The sequence below is a fragment of the Muntiacus reevesi genome, chromosome 1 (assembly GCF_963930625.1).
Source record: "Muntiacus reevesi chromosome 1, mMunRee1.1, whole genome shotgun sequence".
Lineage (NCBI taxonomy): Eukaryota > Metazoa > Chordata > Mammalia > Artiodactyla > Cervidae > Muntiacus > Muntiacus reevesi.
Window position 1 is genome coordinate 111906244 of NC_089249.1, and position 23284 is coordinate 111929527.

General features: G+C 40.0%; 1 protein-coding gene and 1 pseudogene across 7 annotated transcripts in view; both read right to left on the bottom strand.

Annotated features, from left to right (window-relative positions):
* RPAP2 (RNA polymerase II associated protein 2) overlaps window positions 1–23284 on the bottom strand; it is a 130413-nt gene that overhangs the window by 24269 nt on the left and 82860 nt on the right. For 2 of the 7 annotated variants that reach the window (XR_010659623.1, XM_065908896.1), the window contains one exon: window positions 15834–22664. The exons of 3 other annotated variants lie outside the window; for them this stretch is intronic. The gene's annotated coding sequence lies outside the window, so the exon portion shown is untranslated. Of the gene's footprint in view, window positions 1–3822; window positions 4399–15833; window positions 22665–23077; window positions 23282–23284 lie in introns of those variants that run through there. 2 more of the 7 variants (XR_010659624.1, XM_065908921.1) reach the window with 2 other exon arrangements.
* Window positions 13128–14566, bottom strand: LOC136163410 (small ribosomal subunit protein uS2-like; annotated as a pseudogene).

The following is a 23284-nucleotide window of genomic DNA, read 5'->3' on the forward strand; positions in this document are numbered from 1 at the left end:
CTGTGCGACCCCATAGACGGCAGCCCACCAGGCTCCCCCATCCCTGGGATTCTCCAGGCAAGAACACTGGAGTGGGTTGCCATTGCCTTCTTCCAGAAAAGCTGCTAGAACTAATGTAAAGTTCACAGGATACAAAAATTATTTTTCTTTATACCAGCAATGAATAATTGGAGATGAAAAATTTAAAATACCACTTATCATAACATAGGGCTTCCCTGGTGGCTCAGGTGGTAAAGAATCCACTTGTGAGAGACCTGGGTTGGGAAGATCCCCAGGAGAAGGGAATGGCAACCCACTCCTGGATTCTTGCCTGGGAAATCGCATGTACAGAGAAGCCTGCCAAGCTACAGTCTGTGGGGTCGCAAAGAGTCAGACACAAGTGAGCGACTAACACGACAGTAACATAAAAAATACTCAGGTATAGGTGAATACTCTCGTGGGGGTGGTTGTGTGCATGTGGGGGTGGGGTATATGGGAACCCGCTGTACTTGCATTTTGCCATGGATCTAAAACTGCTTTAAAACCTAAAGTTTATTATTTCAAAAAAACACATGAAATATTCAGGGACATATTTTCCAAGATTTAAGTTGAGACTTGTATACTAAAAACTACAAAACACTGCTAAGATAAAGCAAAGGAGACCTAAATAAATGGAGAGGTATGGCATCTTCATGAATTGGAAGACAATATTTCTGAGACATCTGTTTCTCCAAACTGGCTTGTAAATTCAATGTAATCATAATCAAGCTGATTCTAAAATTTACAGTGTAATGCAAAAGAGCTAGAATGGCCAAAACAATTTTGAAAAGAACAAAGAAGGAAGTCTTACACTACTTAATTTGAAGACTTACGTTACAGTTATCAAGACATTCTTGGTATTGGCATAAAGATAGATATATGGGTCAATAGAAGATAATAAGAGATTTGTTACAGATCCAAACATGTACTGTAAATTGATTTTTTAAAAAAGATGGCTCTTTTTTAAAAAAGATTATTTATTTATTTATGGCTGCGCTAGGACTTCGTTCCTGCACGTGAGCTTTCTTTAGTTGCTGTGAGCAGGGGCTACTCTTTGTGGTTGCGGGCTTCTCACTGGAGCAACTAGATGCAGAGCCCTGGCTCTAGGTACGTGGGCTTCTCTTGTTGTGGAGTACAGGCTCTAGGTGTGCGGGCTTGAGTTGTTGCAGCACTCGCGCTCAGCAGGGTGGTGCCTGGGTTTAGTTGCTCTGTGGCATGTGGAATCTTCCCAGACCAGGGAGTGAACCTGTGTCCTCTGCATTGGCAGGTAGATTCTCATCCACTGTACCACCAGGGAAGTTCTGTAGTCAGTGTCTGAGGTATTTCAGTGGGGAAAAGGAAAATCTTTTCAAGAAATGATGCCGTATCAACTGGATAGCTATATGGAAACAACCTTATCCCTAACCTTCCACCATACAAAAAGTAACAGAAATGGATCCCAGACCTAAACATAAAAGCTTAAATTATAAAGCTTTTATCTAGAAGAAAACTTAAGAGAAAAAAATTTCGCAACTCTGGAATAGGCAAATATTTCTTCAGTAGCATACAAAAAAACCACAAATGAAAATTTAAAGAATGTATCAAAATTTAAAGAGCCCAGGTAAACTAGCCCAAGTAAGAAGCAAATGTACTTACAGAGGTGATGAAAGGAATGCCTCAGATCACTGTGCAGAAGAACTAGAGGCATCCTGTGCATACGGGAACAGAAGGGCTCTGGGAAAGCTGTGTTCAAGGGACTGATAGACTTCTGATGTGTTTAAATAGAAGGAGTGGAGATTAACAGGGTGGAGAGTTTGGTAATGGATTAGTGAAAGATGGTAGAAACTAAGAAAACTAAGACAAGTATTAATTCTAGTTACTAGTTGTAAAAGGAGGAATGAGAAACCATACTGCATGGCCTGCCTGTAATAGCATTACAGACGATAAAAATGTAAACACTGAATATTAATCGACGATAAAAATGTAAACACTGAATATTAATCTATTTAGAAATGATATTGAAAGGATGGAAGAGGGAAAATGTGGAGCATCAGGTATATGGTGGTTTCTAGTAGTAGTAAAAGACTTACGTCCTCATCTTCTATAAGCAAGTTAGTTGAATATATAGAGTGGGAAAGGTAGGGAAGGGAGTGCAGAAGGTGGCTGTTTTTCATGTCTTGTAGAATATTTTGAGTTTCTTGAACTATGCATATGAACATGATTTGAAGCCTCGTATTGCCACTTACTAATTGTGTGACTTTGATCACTTAACCTCTCTGTGCCTCAGTTACATCTTTCGTTGAAAATTAGTGTAATAATTGTGCTTTCCTCAGGAAGTTTGTTTTTAGAGTGAACTAATTTAATCTATGCAAAATACTTGGGATAGTGTCTGGTACAAAGTAAGTGCTGTGTAAGTGTTTCTGTTATAATTTTATACAGCCTTTACTTTGAAAAGTATTAAAATGAAAATAAAAACAAAAATAGTGCTGAATCTTCAAAGCTTTTACCTGATGTTGTGGCCCCTATGTATTTACCTAATATTGGTGATCTCTGTATCTTTAAGTCCTATTAAATAAATAACCCTGTAAGGAATGTATTTTTATTATTCTCCATTTTCAAATAAGCTGAGGCTCAGAGAAGTTAACCACCTACCCAAGATCAACCAGCTAGTTATTGTCAATAGCCCCAGTGTTAGGATTTCAACTGAGCCAACCCAGCCACAAATCCCAGCCTTTTCCCACTTGCCTCCGGGCTCACAGTTTACTGAGTGTTTCACAAGCCAAGGCAGCCCACAAGTTTTTGTGGGGGAGCGAGGGAGTGAACACAGTACAGTCCCACACACCTCACAGAGAAACTGCGCAGGGCATCATGGAACACACTCAGTGAGTAATCACAGATGGGGAGGCCTGGCCCCTGGTGAGTGCTCATTAATACAGGTTAAATGAATGCATGTGTGTGTGGGATTCTGAAGCCCTGGGTAGATTTGTTTTTTCTTAATATATATATTTCATTGAAGTAGAGTTGACTTACAGTGTTTCAGGTGCACAGAAGGTGATTCAGTTATACATATACACATATATTATTTTTGAAATTATTTTCCATTATAGGCTATTACAAGATACTGACTATAGTTCCCAGTGCTATACATAGCATATGTCGCATAGCTATTTTTTAATTAGAAATCTAGCATTCTATTCATATTAAGTCAAACAAGTGAAATCAAAATGTCATAAAGTTTTTTTGTTTTTTTTATTTTTATTTTTCAGTGGGTTTTGTCATACATTGATATGAATCAGCCATAGAGTTACATGTATTCCCCATCTCGATCCCCCCTCCCACCTCCCTCTCCACCCGATTTCTCTGGGTCTTCCCAGCCCACCAGGCCCGAGCACTTGACTCATGCATCCCACCTGGGCTGGTGGTCTGTTTCACCACAGATAATATACATGCGGTTCTTTCGAAACATCCCACCCTCACCTTCTCCCACAGAGTTCAGAAGTCTGTTCTGTACTTCTGCGTCTCTTCTTCTGCCCTGCATATAGGGCCATCATGACCATCTTTCTAAATTCCGTATATATGTGTTAGTATGCTGTAATGTTCTTTATCTTTCTGGCTTACTTCACTCTGTATAATGGGCTCCAGTTTCATCCAAATGTCATAAAGTTTTTAGTTAGGCAAAAATGTATAAATTTTCCAAAATATATATATTATACATATTACATATATATATATATAAAGGTTTTTCTACTATGCTTGATAAAGAACACCAAGAAAAAAAGATGGAGAAGTTGGAAAACATAAACTAAATGAATTGGGAGAACTGAATATGAAATAGAAAAAGTGAAACGAACTAGATAAAAGTAAAATATCATCATATAGTCCAGTTGGTTTTGAACATGACTACTCATCAGAAACATAGCTGGTGCTCTGGAGGAAAAAAAAAAAGCCAATACCTGGGCATTTGCATTTTTCAGAAAATTTCAAGATAATTCTGATATGCATATGGGTCTTAAAAAGTGATTACAGGTTTTTCTGTTAAATCCTAGTTTTGGTGATACAGAATTCTATTATTTTTCTTTTGACCAGTGGTATTAAGTGAGTAATAGTTACATAATCACAATAGTAATAGTAAAAGATGTTTATCAGTTTTCACAATCAATAGCCAGACAAAAAATAAAATTACAACTGCAAGCCATAATGGGAACATGATTAACTTAACAATATAAAATAATTACATAGAATTTGAATTTGGGGGGGCGTCAAACAGAGTGATGTGTTAAGTAGAAGTGCTTACATGCACAGGTTTTCATCTTCTGGGCAGATTTTAAAGTGCTCCTCAGATGACCTTATATGCGAGACAGCAAAAAAGAGACGCAGATATAAAGAACAGACTTTTGGACTCTGTGGGAGAAGGCGAGAATGGGATGATTTGAGAGAATAGCATTGAAACATGTGAATTATCATATGTGAAACGATCGCCAGTCCGGGTTCGATGCATGAGACAGGGCACTCAAGGCTGGTGCACTGGGATGACCCTGAGAGATGGGATGGGGAGGGAGGTGGGAGGGGGGTTCAGGATGGGGGACACATGTACACCCATGGCTGATTCATGTCAATGTATGGCAAAACCAATACAATATTGTAATTAGCCTCCAATTAAAATAAATTAATTAAAAAAATAAAGTGCTCCTCGGGAATGCAGGCTGTTGGGGGGGGGGGGGGGCGGCGGCGGCGGTGAGGAAACAGCTTCAGGGGAGACTCTAAAGCTCCACACTGCTCTGTCAGGCCTGACCACCCCCATCCCAGGGCATGAAGCTGAACAAGCTGAAGACTGAGTGTGACATTTATCCAGCCAGTTAATTCCATATACTCCTAAAAAATAAATTAACCCAGAATTTTAATTTGGGGTCCTCACAGTAATGCTAACTGATTTCTCCCACTCCCCCCACCCAGATGTCCCAGAACCTTACTTCTCTCACCAACATGAGCGAGCTTTCTTGGCATTTCATTTTTCACAAAAAAACTTAAGGCTTTAATCACAGAAAGAACAAAGTTGTGATACATGTGTTTGCTGGTTTATTGAGTTGAAACTCTCAGAAATGGGTTAGAAAGGTCGTCAGCAAATGCTTCTTCTTCCAGTTAGTAAATATTCCTTCTCTGTCCTACAGGTTTTCCCCGAGAAATTTCTAATGAAACTGAGCTGTTTTCCCAAACTCTAGAAAACCAAGGGCTGCTGGGTGGCCCCATGGTCTTTTAACCTCTAACCAAGCCTGGATGCTTCAAACAGAAATATCTGAACCTTAAAACCAAATTGTTCTGACTCAAATCCAAACCCTGTCTACAAGTTCAGCTCTCTCTGTGGCAGTGACCCTTGTTCTAAAACGGAAGTGGGGGTGGAGGTGGAGGAATCTCAGTTTAGCTCACCCAGACAGGGTGGCTGCCCTGATCCCAGGTGGGTTTTGATTCAAAGAGTCCTGTTTTGTGCTCCTGTCTCTCTCTTCAAAGCTCATTGAGCTTTTTTGTTGCCATAGACTATGAGTTTGAAACTTGGTTTCTAGCAATCTCTCTGCTAAAAGTGGCTTGAACTTGTGTCAACTCTGGGTCTTAGTCTGTGCTTTCTTATAGTCAGGGACTTAGACCAGCCCAGCGCTTTTCAACCCACTCCAGTATTCTTGCCTGAAGAATCCCAGGGACAGAGGAGCCTGGTGGGCTGCCAACTATGGGGTCGCACAGAGTCGGACACAACTGAAGTGACTTAGCAGCAGCAGCAGGGCTTTTCATATCCTTTCCCCAAGTTGCAAGACTCTGGCAAAGGAAATCTATCTGGATGCCTGCTACGGAAAAGAGGTAGAGCTGCTTGACTTCTGAAGGTGGACTCTCTCCTCTACCATGTGGCCATATCGAATGCAGTTTTAAAATTTGGTTTTAATTTTTTCCCCCAAAGATGGATAATACGTTAATAGGATAATGGGAGGAAGAAAATAAAGAGGTAAGAATGTGGGAGGGAGTGAGTTAACAACTCATTGGCTATGCTTTGCATATGAAAAATGGAGATAGATGGTATAGTAGAAGATATTAGTACTCTTTCTCTGAAATGTCTTACAAATTATATGAAATTTTATTGTTGTTTGTATGTCAACTCAAAAGAATAACATTATAGTTAAGTGAACACTGTCTTGGCTGTATGACCCTAGCAGGTCAGGGCTCAGATGGGTATCCATCCAGGGACCTGGCTTTTCCTGCCCATTTAAATAATAAAAGTTTTCACTGCTACAACACTTCAGTTTATGCTGTCTTATTTTTGTGATAGGCTCTATAAGCTTGGTTGAGTCAAGGGTCACCCAGAAAATAACCAGCTTCCACTTTCTTTATTTATGCAAACTAGAGCTAGGCGACTGAGATCTTGCCTTTGGTCTGCAAGACATAGGGAGTTTTGCAAGCCCTAGGGGAGTGCAGAATTTCCTGAAGATGTTGCAAGGTGGCTGACTTTCTTCTGAAGTCATGCAATATTCTCCTTTGCTTTAGTTATGACTGCAGAGGTGCTGGGAAGCAAACTGAAAACTAGCACCTTGAAGCAGGCTTTTCTCCATAGGTCCACCAGAGGCGAGGCAGGCTCCTTTGGAGGGAAGAGCTTGGTGCCACTGCTTTCAGCTAAAGGTACTGTGATCCAGTTCCACCTCCTTGCTGCTTCACTGGCAATCAGTTTTCCGAAACACAAGTGTTTTTGCTGAAGGTAGGAGATGCAAAGGCTTGAAAATTTGGAGAGCAGAGAGCTGGATGACTGAGGTTTTACAGAAGTTCTTGTTTTGCTATTTTAATTTGGAAAAGGATACAATTCCCACAGAATTCTGTGGAATTCCCACAGAAAACAAGCTTTATTGAAGAAGAACATATTTCATCAACATTCACATTGGTCGTCACTGTTCCATATCTCTTAGCTCCAGGTGGTACTGCATTAAGAAGAGAACCTGGACATCAGAGGCCCCCAGGAACCTGTTTCAACATCACTCAGCCCTTTCTAGGCACATTTCAGATGAAAGTCACCCCTGCTCCTCACTCCACCCTCAGCCCAGCAGAGGTGGCCTTCTAGACATCCTACCTCCTCTTTTTCTACCAGGGCTTATAATGTGAAACTCTTAAAGATTTTAAAACTTCACAATAGTATCACTTTCCTTGAGTTTAGGTAAATCTTTATAGAGAATGGATCCTGTTCCCTAATGAGTAGGAAAATTACCTAGTTTTTGGACATGACCGTAAGGAGAAGATGCTAAATAATACCTTATAGAGATTCCACTAAATATATTAAGCCTAGTGAGGATTTTAAGTGTTTGAGTGTACGAAGGGAATGGAATTATTCAAAGGGAAAGATTTTTTAAAAAGTCACCATTCTCTGACTATAACAGCATATGGGCTAGTTGCTGAAGTACTTTAATAGAAAGTGAAACTGAATCATACTGTTTACTTTTCAGAGTAAAAGCTATTGAGAATTCAAATTTTCCCTGAAAGAGTAACAGGGATTTTGTAAAATATTCCTTTCTGTTCTTTGAAATTCAGAGTTCATATGAAAACCTGGGGGTTATGCCTTATTGAAGTAACACTTCAATAATGAAGAATGCCAGATGGGGTCAAGGAGTTGTGTTCTGGAGAGAAGACCAGGGTATGCTCTGAGTCAGCAGAGCACATGACTGAAACACAGATTGGGTCAGACACCCAAGGCCTAGAAAGCAGCTGCTCAATCCTGTGCTGGTTGAGAGCTTGGTAAATGGCAATGCCAGTGTTTTGAGCAGTCTCACAATACATTTTGGAGTTAGCTTAGGTGAGCTGCAACTCAGTGTGTATCAAAGGGCCTAGAGAGAGTACAGGGAAAGTTAGGCAAAGAATAGATATACAAGGGCAAAAAAAGACCTTTCTTAAGAAAATTAATTTTATAAGTTTTTCATTTGTAGGGTGGTTTGCTCACTTTCCCTTCTGTGTGCCTGAGAATAAATTACTGCCCCAACAATGCTAGTTCATTTAGCCTGGATGGGTCACGATGGACAGTTGGTCCACTGGAAAAGGGAATGGCAAACCACTTCAGTATTCTTGCCTTGAGAACCCCATGACCAGTATGAAAAAACAAAAAGGTATGACACTGAAAGATGAACTCCCCAGGTCAGTAGATGCCCAGTAGCTACTGGAGAAGAGTAGAGAAATAACTTCAGAAAGAATGAAGAGACGGAGCAGAAGATAAAACACCACCCAGTTGTGGATGTGACAAGGGATGAAAATAAAGTCCGATGCTGTAAAGAGCAATATTGCATAGGAACCTGAAATGTTAGGTCCATGAATCAAGGCAAATTAGAAGAGGTCAAATAGGAGACGGCAAGAGTGAACATCGACATTTTAGGAATCAGTGAACTAAAATGGACTGGAATGGGTGAATTTAACTCCAATGACCATTATATACCTACTACTGTGGGCAAGAATCCCTTAGAAGAAATGGAATAGCCATCATAGTCAACAAAAGAGTCCGAAATGCAGTACTTGGATGCAATCGCAAAAACGATAGAATGATCTCTCTTCGTTTCCAAGGCAAACCGTTCAATATCATGGTGATCCAAGTCTATGCCCCAACCAGTAATGCTGAAGAAGCTGAAGTTGAATGGTTCTATGAAGACCTACAAGACCTTCTAGAACTAACACCCCAAAAATATGTCCTCTTCATTAGAAGGAACTGGAATGCAAAAGTAGGAAGTTGAGCTACCTGGAGAAACAGGCAAATTTGGCCTTGGAGTACAAAACAAAGCAGGTCAAAGGCCGATAGAGTTCTGCCAAGAGAACGCACTGGTCATAGCAAACACCCTCTTCCAACAACACAAGAGAAGACTCTACACATGGACATTACCAGATGGCCAATACCGAAATCAGACTGATTATATTCTTTGCAGCCAAAGATGGAGAGACTCTATACAGTCAGCAAAAACAAGACCAGGAGCTGACTGTGGCTCAGATCATGAACTGCTTATTGTCAAATTCAGACTTAAATGAAGAAAATAGGGAAAACCACTAGGTCATTCAGGTATAACTTAAATCAAATCCCTCACAATTATACAGTGGAAGTGACAAATAGAGTCAAGGGATTAGATCTGACGGAGTGCCTGAAGAACTATGGACAGAGGTTCATGACATTGTACAGGAGGCAATGATCAAGACCATCCCCAAGAAAGAGAAAGCAAAAAGGCAAAATGGTTGTCTGAGGAGGCCTTACAAATAGCTGAGAAAAGAAGAGACGCTAAAGGCAAAGGAGAAAAGGAAAGATATTCCCATTTGAATGCAGAGTTCCGAAGAATAGCAAGGAGAGATAAGAAAGCCTTCCTCAGTGATCAATGCAAAGAAATGGAAAACAACAGAATGGGAAAGACTAGAGATGTCCTCAAGAAAATCAGAGATACCAGGGGAATATTTCATGCAAAGATGGGCTCAATAAAGGATAGAAATGGTATGGACCTAACAGAAGCAGATGATATTAAGAAGAGGTGGCAAGAATACACAGAACTATACAAAAAAGATCTTCACGACCCAGATAACCACGATAGTATGATCACTCACCTAGAGCCAGACATCGTGGAATGTGAAGTCAAGTGGGCCTTAGGAAGCATCACTATGAACAACGCTAGTGGATGTGATGGAATTCCAGTTGAGCTATTTCAAATCCTAAAAGATGATGCTATGAAAGTGCTGCACTTAATATGCCAGCAAATCTGGAAAACCCAGCAGTGACCACAGGACTGGAAAAGGTCAGTTTTCATTCTAGTCCCAAAGGAAGGCAATGCCAAAGAATGCTCAAACTACAGCACAATTGCACTCATCTCACACACTAGCAAAGTAATGCTCAAAAGTCTCCAAGCCAGCCTTCAACAGTACGTGAACCATGAACTTCCAGATGTTCAAGCTGGTTTTAGAAAAGGCAGAGGAAGCAGAGATCAAATTGCCAACATCCACTGGATCATCAAAAAAGCAAGAGAGTCCCAGAAAAACATCTGCTTTATTGACTATGTCAAAGCCTTTGACTGTGTGGATCACAACAAACTGTGGAAAATTCTTCAAGAGATGGGAATACCAGACCACCTAACCTGCCTCCTGAGAAATCTGGATGTAGGTCAAGCAGCAACAGTTAGAATTGGACATGAAACAACAGACTGGTTCCAAATTGGGAAAGGAGTACGTCAAGGCTGTATTTTGTCAACCTGCTTATTTAACTTATATGCAGAGTACATGACATGACTGAGTGACTGAACTTAACTGAATATCATGTGAAATGCCAGGCTGGATGAAGCACAAGCTGGAATCAAGATTGCCGGGAGAAATATCAATAACCTCAGATATGCAGATGACACCACCCTTACGGCAGAAAGTGAAGAACTAAGGAGCCTCTTAACGAAAGTGAAAGAGGAGAGTGAAAAAGTTGGCTTAAAACTCAACATTCAGAAAGCTAAGATCATGGCATCCGGTCCCATCACTTCATGGCAAATAGATGGGGAAACAGTGTAAACAGTGGCCGACTTTATTTTCTTGGGCTCCAAAATCACTGCAGAAGGTGACTGCAGCCATGAAATTAAAAGACGCTTGCTCCTTGGAAGAAAAGCTATGACCAAGCAGAGACATTACCTTACCAACAAAGGTTCGTCTAGTCAAAGCTATGGTTTTTCCAGTAGTCATGTATGGATGTGAGAGTTGGACTATAAAGAAAGCTGAATGCCGAAGAATTGATGCATTGAACTGTGGTGTTGAAGACTCTTGAGAGTCCCTTGGACAGGAAGGGGATCCAACCAGTCTGTCCTAAAGGAAAGCAGTCCTAAATATTCATTGGAATGACTGATGCTGAAGCTGAAACTCCAGTACTTTGGCCACCTGATGCCAAGAACCGACTCACTGGAAAAGACCCTGATGCTAGGAAAGATCAAAAGCAGGAGCAGAAGGGGACAACAGAGGATGAGATGGTTGGATGGCATCACCAATGCAGTGGACATGAGTTTGAGTAGGCTGTGGGATTTGGTGATGGACAGGGAAGCCTGGCGTGCTGCGGTCCATGGGGTTGCAAAGAGTCAGACACGATTGAGTGACTGAACTGAACTGAAATGAAACTGTAGTTGATCCTTTCTTTTTAATCATGTTTGCCAATTTCCTCAGAGTTTTCTCTAATTTCAGATGCCTTTGTCTTGAAAAGAACATACCCTGGGTCTTACCCACCTCTGGGACGTTCTTCTTGAAGCTGCCCTGCCTGGACCATACCCTCCATCCCTTCCTAACTCTCTGACTTCTCTCTCCACTTCATAACTCCCATCCATTCTTCCATGATATCACAAATGTCCCCTCCTATCTCTGACCACCACCACAGCATACCCTGTGCCTTTTTTGGTGGTAATATCATATAATTTAATGTCTAAATCAGAATACTTTTGAAAGTAAAAGAGGGTACTTGTAATTAAAAATGATGCTGAGCTTACATTTATATACTCGGGACTATCCCAGACAAGTTAGGACGGATGTTCCTCTTCAGGTCATTTACTGAAGTCTTGCCTCTCCCATAGGCAGGCTGAAGATCCTGAGGGCATGACTGTCTCATGTTTGCATCCCTTCTCATATCCAGTTAGTATCTTTTAAAAAATAAACTTTTTATTTTGAAATAATTTTAGATTTCTAGAAACTGGCAAAGATAGTACAGAGTTCCTGTTTACCCCTCACCCAATTTCCCCCATTGTTTATATTTTATATTTCCATGATACATTTGTTAAAATTAAGAAACCGCCTTGGTTTGTTGCTATTAATTAAACATCAGACTGTATTTGGATTTCACCAGTTTTTTCATTAATGTCCTCTTCCTGTTCTGGTTCAGACCATGACACTACACTGCATTTGGTTTACATGGCTCCCCTAGAATGTGACATTTTATTCTTTCCTAGTTTTTCATGACCGTCTTGAGGTATTCACAAAATTTCCTGCAGAAATGTCCCCTAAACTTGATTTGTTTTTTCTCATGGTTAGACCGAGGTTGTTTTTAGGGTAAGAAGACCACAGAGGTGAAGTGCCCTTTTCGTCATATATATCAGGGCGACACGTGCACATGGCGTCAGTGGGGATGTGGGCTTTCGTCATTTGGGAAAGGAGTTCTTTCTGTCCCTGTGCTGTTCATTGGGAGCAAGTCGCTGAGTTTAAGAACCTCTGACTCTACCTCCTGGAAGGGAGAGTATCTACATTTTTTTTTTTTTTCTTTTTCCTGGCTGTTTTGGGTCTTCATTGTGGTGTGCAGGCTTCTCTGGTTGTGGCAAGTGGACTTAGCTACCCTGTGGCACGTGGGATGTTAGTTCCCTGGGCAGAGATGGAATCTGCACCCCCTGCATTAAAAGGTAGATTCTTTTTTTATTTTTATTTTATTTTTAAAAATTTTTTTAAATTTTTCAGTGGGTTCTGTCATACATTGATATGAATCAGCCATAGAGTTACATGTATTCCCCATCCCGATCCCCCCTCCCACCCGATTCCTCTGGGTCTTCCCAGTGCACCAGGCCTGAGCACTTGTCTCATGCATCCAGCCTGGGCTGGTAATCCGTTTCACCCTAGATAATATACATGCTGTTCTTTCAAAACATCCCACCCTCACCTTCTCCCACAGAGTTCAAAAGTCTGTTCTGTACTTCTGTGTCTCTTTTTCTGTTTTGCATATAGGGTTATCGTTACCATCTTTCTAAATTCCATATATATGTGTTAGTATGCTGTAATGTTCTTTATCTTTCTGGCTCACCTCACTCTGTATAATGGGCTCCAGTTTCATCCATCTCATTAGAACTGATTCAAATGAATTCTTTTTAATGGCTGAGTAATATTCCATGGTGTATATGTACCACAGCTTGCTTATCCATTCATCTGCTGATGGGCATCTAGGTTGCTTCCGTGTCCTGGCTATTATAAACAGTGCTGCAATGAACATTGGGGTGCACGTGTCTCTTTCAGATCTGGATTCCTCAGTGTGTATGCCCAGAAGTGGTATTGCTGGTTCCAGATTCTTTTTTTAAAAAAATTAAAACATTTTATTTTTGGCAGTGCTGAGTCTTTGTTGCTGCTCGGGCTTTTTTCTAGTTGTGGTGAGTCGTGGCTACTCTCCAGTTGTGGTGTGTAGGCTTCTCACTGTTGTGGCTTCTCTCATTGTGGAGCATGGGCTTCAGTAGTTGTGGCTCCCAGGCTGTAAAGCACAGGCTCAGTAGCTGTAGTGCACAGAATTAGCTGTTCAGTGGCATGTGGTATCTTCCCAGATTAGGGATTGAACCTGTATCTCCTGCATTGGCAGGCAGATTCTTTACCACCGAGCCAACAGGAAAGCCCCTAGAAAGTAGATTCTTAACCACTGGACCACCAGGGAAGTCCATATATATAGTTTTATTCATTTGTTTCCAAACTGATTCTGACAACCTTATCTCTGTTTTCTGTTTAAGAGCCTGTGGAAGAACAGCTTAAGGCCACCCAGTGATTGTTCCCATCCATTCAGTGGCCTGACAAGTGGGAGCTTCAAACCAGCCTTCAGTGGCAGGCTGGGCACTCCAGTGTTCTGCAGGCAACAACTGAATAGGCACAGAGGGCCCCAGCCTGCCTTCAGGCTAGCCTGTAACCTCAGGTTGAGGAGCAGTAAACTCAGGAGCTAGAGCAGTTCATTCGCTTGGAAATGCCTCCACAGTCACAGCCTTTTGAGCATGCCTCGCTCTTCTTTTTCAGTCTTCTCAGGATCTCTAAGGAGAGACCAGACATGACCTGCAGACTGTGCAGAACACTTCCCAGACCAGTATCCACTACATCAGGCCTACTGAGTGGGCTCCCTTGTCATTGCAGGGGATGAGTGTCCACATAGCCAAATGAAGAATGTGTTACACAGAGTGACGGTAGACAGGTTAACATAAAAGGCTGGTGGTAAGCCCTGGGGTAATAATCACCAGAAAAATGAGGCTCCCGGAAGCTGTCTGGATCTGATTAGTGTAGGTTCCAGGAGTGAGGCACCTGGGGAGTGGCTCCAGTGGCGGGAGCAACGAACTTCAATGAAGTCTGCTGGCCAGTATCCCAGAAGGATGACAGTGGCATCAACCAGTTTTTCAATGGCAACAATGGCATGAGCTGTCAATGGAAGCCTCTCCCAAGTCCTCTAGATTTATGATAGATGCCATCACGTTTCCTTTTGTACATGCAATGTTCCACTTGAAAGTCAAGGTTTGTACCACTTAAGTGTGTTCCTGCTGCTAGGAATTTGAGGACATCCTCCTCTTTCATATACAGGACACTGAGAATTGTAGACATCATGAAAATTTCCCTTTAAGTTATGGGGATAGGGGACAATGTCATATAGATCCCTCTCTGGGTAGTACAGGACGACTCTACATATATTACTTGGAGTTCTTCTGTAAGGAAGATTTGTCTCTTCTACCTCATTTACTTTTCAGTCACTTATATCAGTGTGTATATTTCTTTTATACTTTGGGTCACGATTCAGTACTATATTGTTATTTATTTCATTGTTGGAATTATCATGGCATTGGCCATTGGGAGCTTTCAGGTTGGTTCCTGTGTCCCTTTGACATACTTTCTTTTGGTTTTTGAGCACTTGCTTACCTTAAAGAATCTGCCTGAGATGCAGGAGATCTGGATTTGATCCCTGGGTCAGGAAGACCCCCTGGAGAAGGAAATGGCAACTCACTCCAGTATTCTTGGCTGGGAAATCCCATGGACAGAGGAGCCTGGTGGGCTACATTTTATGGGGCCGCAGACAGTCAGACATGACTGAAGCGACTAACACCTCACCTTATGGTATTACAAAGTGCTCCAGACTTGTGTTGTATTTTCTCTGCCCTAGTCCTAGAACTAGTTATTTTCCCAAAGATCTTCCTTTTATGACATTTGGCTCCTTTAATGACATTTTGAAACTAAGATCTAGCATAGCTCTCTGAGCTAAACTGAATTCTGCTCAGGTGTTCCCAAGTTAACATAAACACGGCAGAAGTGTGCGGGAGGCAGACGCAGCACCTGGAAAAGCTGCTGGCCCCACAGTGACCTTGTGGCAGAAGCAGTAGTGGTCCATTTGGGCATCAGTCCATTTGGTTTCTGTTTCTCGTGAGCCACTGGCCCTTCACCTGAGGCCCTAGACCTGCAGGGTGTGGGAGGTAACTAAAGAGGTGTTTCTGGGCCCAGGGAGGGAAGCAGTGGGATACAGCAGCTGCTTCTCCTCTTTATCCTGGAAAGCTGCCACTAACAGGTTAGAGGAGGGGCCCTGTCATGTATGATTTTTCAAATTTTAATTTTTAAAAACTGTGATGTAAGTGACATTTTGCAATTTTAGATTTATCTGAATTAACAAATTTATAAAAATAGTATTGTGTGTTTAAATGCATAGAATATGTGTTCATAAATTGCAGTATTTCAGTGGAGTCATAATTGATTATTTTGCGGAGTATAGAGTAAGTTCTTATAAATAATGTATGTTATTGTTCAGTCACCAAGTCATGTCCAACTCTTTGCAACTGCAGCATGCCAGGTTCCTCTGTCCTCCCCTTTCTCTCAGAGTTTGGTCAAATTCATGTCCATTAAGTCAGTGGTGCCATCCAACCATCTCATCCTGTTGCCCCCTTCTCCTCTGACTTCAACCTTGCCCAGTATCAGGGTCTTTTCCAATGAGTTGGCTCTTTGCATCAGGTGACCAAAGTATTGGAGCTTCAGCTTCAACAGTATTCAGTGAATATTCATGGTTGATTTCCTTTAGGATTGACTGGTTTGATCTCCTTGAAGTCCAAGAGACTCTCAAGAGTATAGAGCAAATTAAATTATTTAGTAATATGAAATGTTACTTTATTTTTAATTATAGTTTATTTACAATATTGGTCTGAGGTATACATCAGAGTGATTCAGTATTGTTATAGATTAACTATACTATATTTAAAGTTAATAAAAGGATGGCTATATTTTACTATACGATATGTCCCTGTGCCTTATCTTATACACAGTAGTCTGTACCTCTTTATCCCCTATCCTTACCTTGCCCCTCCTGTCTTCCCTCTTCCCACTAGTTTGTCTCTGTATCCATGAATCTGTTTCTCTAGTTATATACATTTATTTTTTAGCTCCTTCACATAAGTGATAAATGTCTTTCTGATTTATTTCACCAAGCATAATACTCTTAGTAGGTCTATCTGCTTTGTTGCAAATTGAAGAATTTCATTCTGTTTTATGGATGAGTAATATTCCATAGTGTGTGTGTATGTGTTTGTGTGTATACATGGGGTTCCCAGGTAGTGCAGTGGTAAAGAATCTGCCCGCCAATTCAGGAGACACAAGACATACGGGTTCAATTCCTGGATCCAGAAGATCCCCTGGAGTAGGAAATGGCAACCCACTCCCGTATTCTTGCCTGGAAATTGCCATGGACAGAGGAGTCTAGCGGTCTATAGTTCATGGAGTCACAAAAAGTCTGACCTAACTGAGTATGCGTGCACATACATACATACATACACATCATACCTTTTTTATCTGTTCATCTGTTGATGGACACTTAAGTCTCCTGGCTATTGTAAATAATGCAGCTATGAAATGAACATTGAGGTGCATGTATCTATATACCAAATTAGTGTTTTCATTCTGTTCATATATATTCTCAGGAGTGGAATTGTTGGATCACATGGCATTTCTATTTTCAGTATTTTGGGGAATCTCCATACTGTTTTCCATTAACGGTTGCATCTATTTACATTCCTACCAACAATGTACAAGGGCTCCCTTTTCTCAACATCCTCACCAGCATTTTTCATTTGTAAACTTTTTGATGATAGACATTCTGACAGATGCGAGGCGATATCTTACTGTTTTGGTTTGCATTTCTGTGGTGATTAGTGATGCTGAGCATCTTTTCATGTGCCTATTGGCCATCTTTGTTTCTTTTGTAAAAATGTCTCTTCAGATTAGATTATCTCATTAAAAAAATTTTTTTTTTGCTATTGAGTTGTATGATGACTATGTTATATTGAATATTAACTGCATATCAGTTATATGCTTTGCAAGTATTTTCCCCTGTTTTTTCATTTTGTTGTTGGTTTCCTTTGCTGTGCCAAAGCTTTTAAATTTAATTAGATCCCATTTTTTACTTTTGCTTTTGTTTCCTTTGCCTTATGAGACAGATGCCCCCAAAATAGTTACAATTTATGTCAAAAAGTATCTACCTATGATTTCTTCAAGGAGCTTTATGGTTTCTAGTCTTACATTTAGAACTTTAATTCATGTTGAGCTTTTTTTTTTAAGGTGATAAAATGCTCTGATTTCACTCTTTTACAGTGTAACTGCCCAGTTTTCCCACTACCTGTATGCTCTTGCCTTTTTTGTTGTAGACTGACTGACTGTAGGTGCAGGACTTACTCCTGGGCTCTCTGTGCTGCTCCACTGATCCATGTCTGTTTCTGTGCTGATACTACACTTTTCTGACTACTGTGGCTTTGTAGTATGGTCTGAAGTCAGGCAGCATACTTTGTTCTTTTTTCTCAAAATTACTTTGGCTCTTTGGGGTCTTCTGTGGTTCCATATGTATTTTAGGATTATTTGTTCTAGTTCTGTGGAAAATGTCATGGGTGTTTTGATAGGAATTGAATTAAATTTGTAGATTTGGGTAGTATGGACATTTTAACTATTAATTCTTCTTGTCTCCCATTTCCTTCATCAATATCTTATGATTTTCAGAGTATAGTTTGCTCACCTCTTTAAGTCATTTCTAGGTATTTTATTCTTTTTGATGCCATCATAAATGATTTCTGTATGTTAATCTTGTATCCTGCAACTTTACTGAATTCATTTCTAATAGTTTTTTTGATGAATATTTTAGGGTTTGCTGAATATAGTATCATGTCATCCATAAACAGTGATGATATTACTTCTACCCTTACAATTTGGATACCTTTTATTTCTTTTTCTTATCTGCTGTGGCTAGGGCTTCCAATACTACATTAAATAGAAGGGGTGAGTGTAGGTATTCTTTTCTTATTCTTGATTTAAGAAGAAAAGCTTTTAGCTTTTCACTGCTGAATATACTATTAGCTGTGGGTTTGTCACAAATGGCCTTTATTATGTTGAGATGTGTTCTCTGTAACAGTTTTTAAAAAATTATTAATTGAAAGATAATTGCTTTACAGTACTGCATTGGTTTCTACAAATATCAACTTGAGTCAGCCATAGGTTTACCTATGTCCCCTCCCACCTGAGCATCCCTCCTACATCCCTCCCCAACCCACATTGTAACAGCTTTGATGAGAGTTTTTTTATCATGAATGGATGTTGTATTTTGTCAAATGTTTCTCTGCATCATTTGAGATGATCATATGATTTTTATTCTTCTTTTTGTTAATGTGGTATATCACACTGATTGTGGCTACTGAACCATCCTTGCATCTCTGGGGTAAATCCCACTTGATCATGGAGTATGATCCTTTTGATATTATTGTTGGATTCAGTTTGCTAATATTTTGTTGAAGATTTTTGGATCTATATTCATTAGAGACACTGACCTGTAATTTTCCTTTTGTTTAGTTTCTTTGCCTGGTTTTGGTATCAGGGTAATTGTGGCCTTACAGAATGGAATTGGGAGTGTTCCCTCTCCTTCAAGTTTTTGGAATGGTCTGAGGATAGGTATTAGCTTTTCCTTATATGTTTGGTAGAATTCCCCTGTGAAGTTGTCTGGCCCTGGATTTTAGTTTGCTGCAAGTTTTTTGTTGTTACAAATTCAGTTTCACTACGAGTGATGGTTCTGTTCATATTGCTGTTTCATTATTCAGTTTAGGGAGGCTATATGTTTCTCAAAATTTGTCCACTTGTTCTGCTTTGTCCAATTTGTTGGGATATAATTATAGTATGTGAGGTACGCGTGCATGCATGCTCAGTTGCTCAGTTGTGTCTGACTCTGAGACCCCATGGATTGTAGCGCACCAGGATCCTCTGTCCATGGGATTTTCCAGGCAAGAATACTGGAGTGGGTTGCCATTTCCTTCTCCAGTGGATACTCCCGACCCAGAGACTGAACCCGTGTCTCCTGCTTGGCAGGTGGATTCCTTACTACTGAGCCACCTGGGAAGCCCATGTGAGGTATAACTGACATTTAAAATCACACTAGTGGGACTTCCTTGGAGGCGCAGTGGAAAAGAACCCACCTGCCAATGCAGGGGACACAGGTTTGGTTCCTGGTCCAGGAAGATTCCACATGCCGAGGAGCAGCTAAGCCTGGGTGCCACAACTGAGCCAGCACTCCAGAGACTGAGCTCTGCAACAACAGCCGTAACAATGAGAAGTCTGAGCACAACTAGAGGAGCCCCCACTCACTGCAACGAGAGAAAGCCCTTGCACAGCAACGAAAATCCAGTGCAACCATAAATAAATAATTATAAAAAATCACATTGTTTCAGATTTATAACATGATTTGATATGTTACAAAATTATAATCATGTAAGTATAGTTAACATCCATTGCCATATAAATGTTTGTAATGAGAGATTTCAAGATATTTTAGCAACTTTCAAATATGTAACACAGTATTATTGACTACAGTCACCATGCTGTACATTGCATCTCCATGACTTATTTTATAATTGGAAGTTTGTACCTTTAGGCCCTTTCACCCATTTTGGCTATCCCTGACACTCTGCCTCTGGCAACCACTAAGGTCTGTTCTCTGTACCTGAGTTTTTGTTTTTAAAAATAGATTCCATCTATGAGTCTTAAAAAAAATAAATTCCACTTGTGACATCATATAGTATTTGTCTTTGACTTATTTCACTTAGCATAATGCTCACACATTCCATCCATATTGTCACAAATGGCAATATCTTCTTTTTCAAGGGTCAATAATATTCCACTGTATAAATACACACTACATCTTCTTTACCCATTCATTCATCTCTGGTCACTTAGGTTGTCTGCATATCTTGGTTATTATAAATAATACTACAGTGAACACAGAGGTGTATCTTTTTGAATTAGTGTTTTCATTTTTGAGGCTAAATAGCCAAAAGTAGACTTGCTGGATCATATGGTAATTCTAAGTTTTTTGAGGAACCTCCATACTGTTTTCACAGTGGCTGTATCAATTTATATTCCTACCAACAATGCACAGAGGCTCCCTTTTCTCCACATTCTTACCTGCACTTGTTACTTGTCTTTTTAGTAACAGCCATTCTAACAAGTGTGAGGTGATTTTTTATTTTGATTTGCCTTTGCCTGATTAGTGATGAATATCTTTTCAACTGCCTGTTGGTCATCTGTATGCCTTCTTGGTTAAAGAAAAAAAGTCTCTGTAGATCCTCTGCCCATTTTAAAATGATTTTTTTTTTTGCTACTGAGTTGTATGACTTTATATATTTTGATATTAACCCCTTATCAGATATATGATTTGCAAATATTTTCTCCCATTCAGTAGGCTGCCTTTTCATTTAGTTGATGGTTTCTTTTGGGGCACAGCAGCTTTTTAGTTTGATGTAACCCCACTTGTTTTTGATTGGTCAAATCCAGAATATTGTCAAGACTGATTTAGAGGCTCAGTGCCTATGTTTTCTTCTAGGAGATTTATGTTTCATGTCTTATGTCCAAGTCTTTAATCCATTTTGAATTAATCTTTGTGCAAGGTATGAGACTGAAGGCAGGAGGAGAAGGGCAAGACACAGGATGAGATGGTTGGATGGCATCACTGATTCAATGGACATGAGTCTGAGCAAACTCTGGGAGTTGGTGATGGATAGAGAGGCCTGGCATTGCTGCAGTCCATGGGGTCGCAGAAAGTTGGACACAACTGAGCAACTGAACTGAACTGAAGGTGTGAGATGGTGGTCCAGTTTTCCCAAAACCATTTACTGAAGCGTGTCCTTTCCCCACTGTATATTCTTCGCTCATGTGTCATGTATGTATGTCTGACTATACATGCATGGGTTTATATCTACTCTGTTCCATTGATCTATGTATCTGTTTTTGAGGCAGTACCACACAGTTTTGATTACTATAGCTTTATAATGTAGTTTGAAAACAGGACATATAACGTCTCTGGCTTTGTTCTTTTTCAAGATTGATTTGGCTATTCATGATCTTTTGTAGTTCCATACAGAGTTTCAGATTATTAGTTCTATGAAAAAATGACATTGGAATTTTGATATGGATTGCACTGAATTTGTAGATTGCTTTGATAGTATGGACATCACATATTATTTCTAACGACTTTATTAAGGTGTAATTTACATATATTACATTCAGCTGTTTTAGGTGCACAACTATTTTTGAAGTTTATAAAACTGTGCAAAAGGGATCAAACCCAGGTCTCTCGCATTGCAGGCAGATTCTTTACCATCTGAGCCACCAGGGAAGTCCTTCCCACTCCCGTGTAACCGCTAATGTAGTATCTGTTTTAGATATTTTCTTCTGTCATTATAAATAGAATCACACATTATATGGTTTATGTGTCAGAATTCTTCTACTTAGCATGATGTTTCTGAGGTTCATCCATATAGCAGCATACATCAGTGTTCTATTTTATGAATTTTTTATTTACCATTTACCAGTTAATGATCATTTGGATTGTTTCTACTTTTTCACTAGTATAAATAATGTTATAAGCATTCATCTACAGTTTCGGTGAACAGTTTTTACTTCTCTTAGGATGAAACACTGAATGGAATTTGCTGGATCATATGGTAAACTGCTTAACTTTTTAAGAAACTGTCAAGACCATTTTCCATAGTGGCTGTGTCATTTTACATTTCTACCAGCAGTGTATTAAGGCCTCCAGTTTCTCCATATTCTCACCAACACTATCTTTGTCCTTATCATAGCCATGCTAGTGTGTGTGCTTTTGGTTTTAATTTGCATTTCTCTAATGACTAGTGATGCTGAGAAGCTTTTCATATGCTAAGGCACTGGATACCTTCTTTGCTGAAATGTCTATTCAAAATTTTTGCCCACTTAAAAATGCAGTTGTCTTACTTTTGAGTTTTAAGAATATGTAATCTGGATATAAGTTGTTTATCAAATATGATTTGGAAATATTTACCCAGTCTGGTTTGTCAATTCACTTTTTTTCCCCTATTGGGTTGGCCAAAAAGTTTGGGGTTTACCATAACATCTTACAAAAAAGCTGAACGAACTTTATGGCCAATGTAGTATTGTTTAAGTTGTTTCAGGTGTACATTGCTCAGGACCACTTCATAGAATAGCAAGCTTCTTTAAAAGAATAAAGACTAGACTACCAAAAAGCCTTATCTTAAATTGTATTTACTGACCTCAGTCTTTACTGTGTTCTTTAGTATCTAGAGTTCAACTATGAGGCTAAAATGGGACTTTTCTAAATTTTCTAGTCAACTGATAAGACAACTGGTATCATCCAGAAAAATGACAGCTTGTTATATTTTCTCAAATATTCAAGTTTCAGTTTATTTCAACTTTTATTTTCATATAAATAAAAATACTATCTTATACCTAGGATGCAAGGACTTGGTTATCCTTGTTGGGATAATGGTTCTCTATCTCTGCAAGTCACTCTGTCTGGTGATAACTAATAAGTAGCTCTAGCTATACAATTATTGTGGCTAGAATTCAAGAAATGGTGAATGGAAGCTCATCTATTTGGTCTTCACGGAATATACCTGGGAAGGAAAAATGACACTTGAATCAAACACCTAAAGTATTTTTACCAGTTTTGGGGAACACTGTGTTGTCTCCCCAGTATACACTCCACTGCCCCCCATTATGTAGCAATAATGGTTTGGGTAATTCATACTCGGCTCGAGGAGCAGACCCTGATCTAGGTCAATAAGAAAATCTTTCTCTCCTACTCCTTGCTAGAATGACTGGGTTAAGCTCATAGCATTTCATAGCCATGTAGATTAGTTCAGAAGTGCCCTGAATTAGTGTGAAAAGTTGACGACTCTCACTAGGACAGTGTGATATGCTATAAAGCTGGGAACTACTGAATGATTCTGCCACCTCTAGTAGATTCTAAAATGGCCCCCAGTGACCTCTGCCTTCTGGTATTCATTCCCTTATACAATTCACTCACCTTCAACATGGGCCGGACCTAGTGATTAGTTTCTAACTAGTCACAGGATACAGAAAAAGTGATGGATGTTACTTCTGAGACTAGTTGCAAAAGGACTGTGGCTTTCATCTTGCATTTCCTCTCACTTGCACTCTCAGGGAAGCCACATGTCAAGCTGTGGGCCACAATGGAGCGATCCATATGGCAAGGAACTGGGAGAGGTGTCTG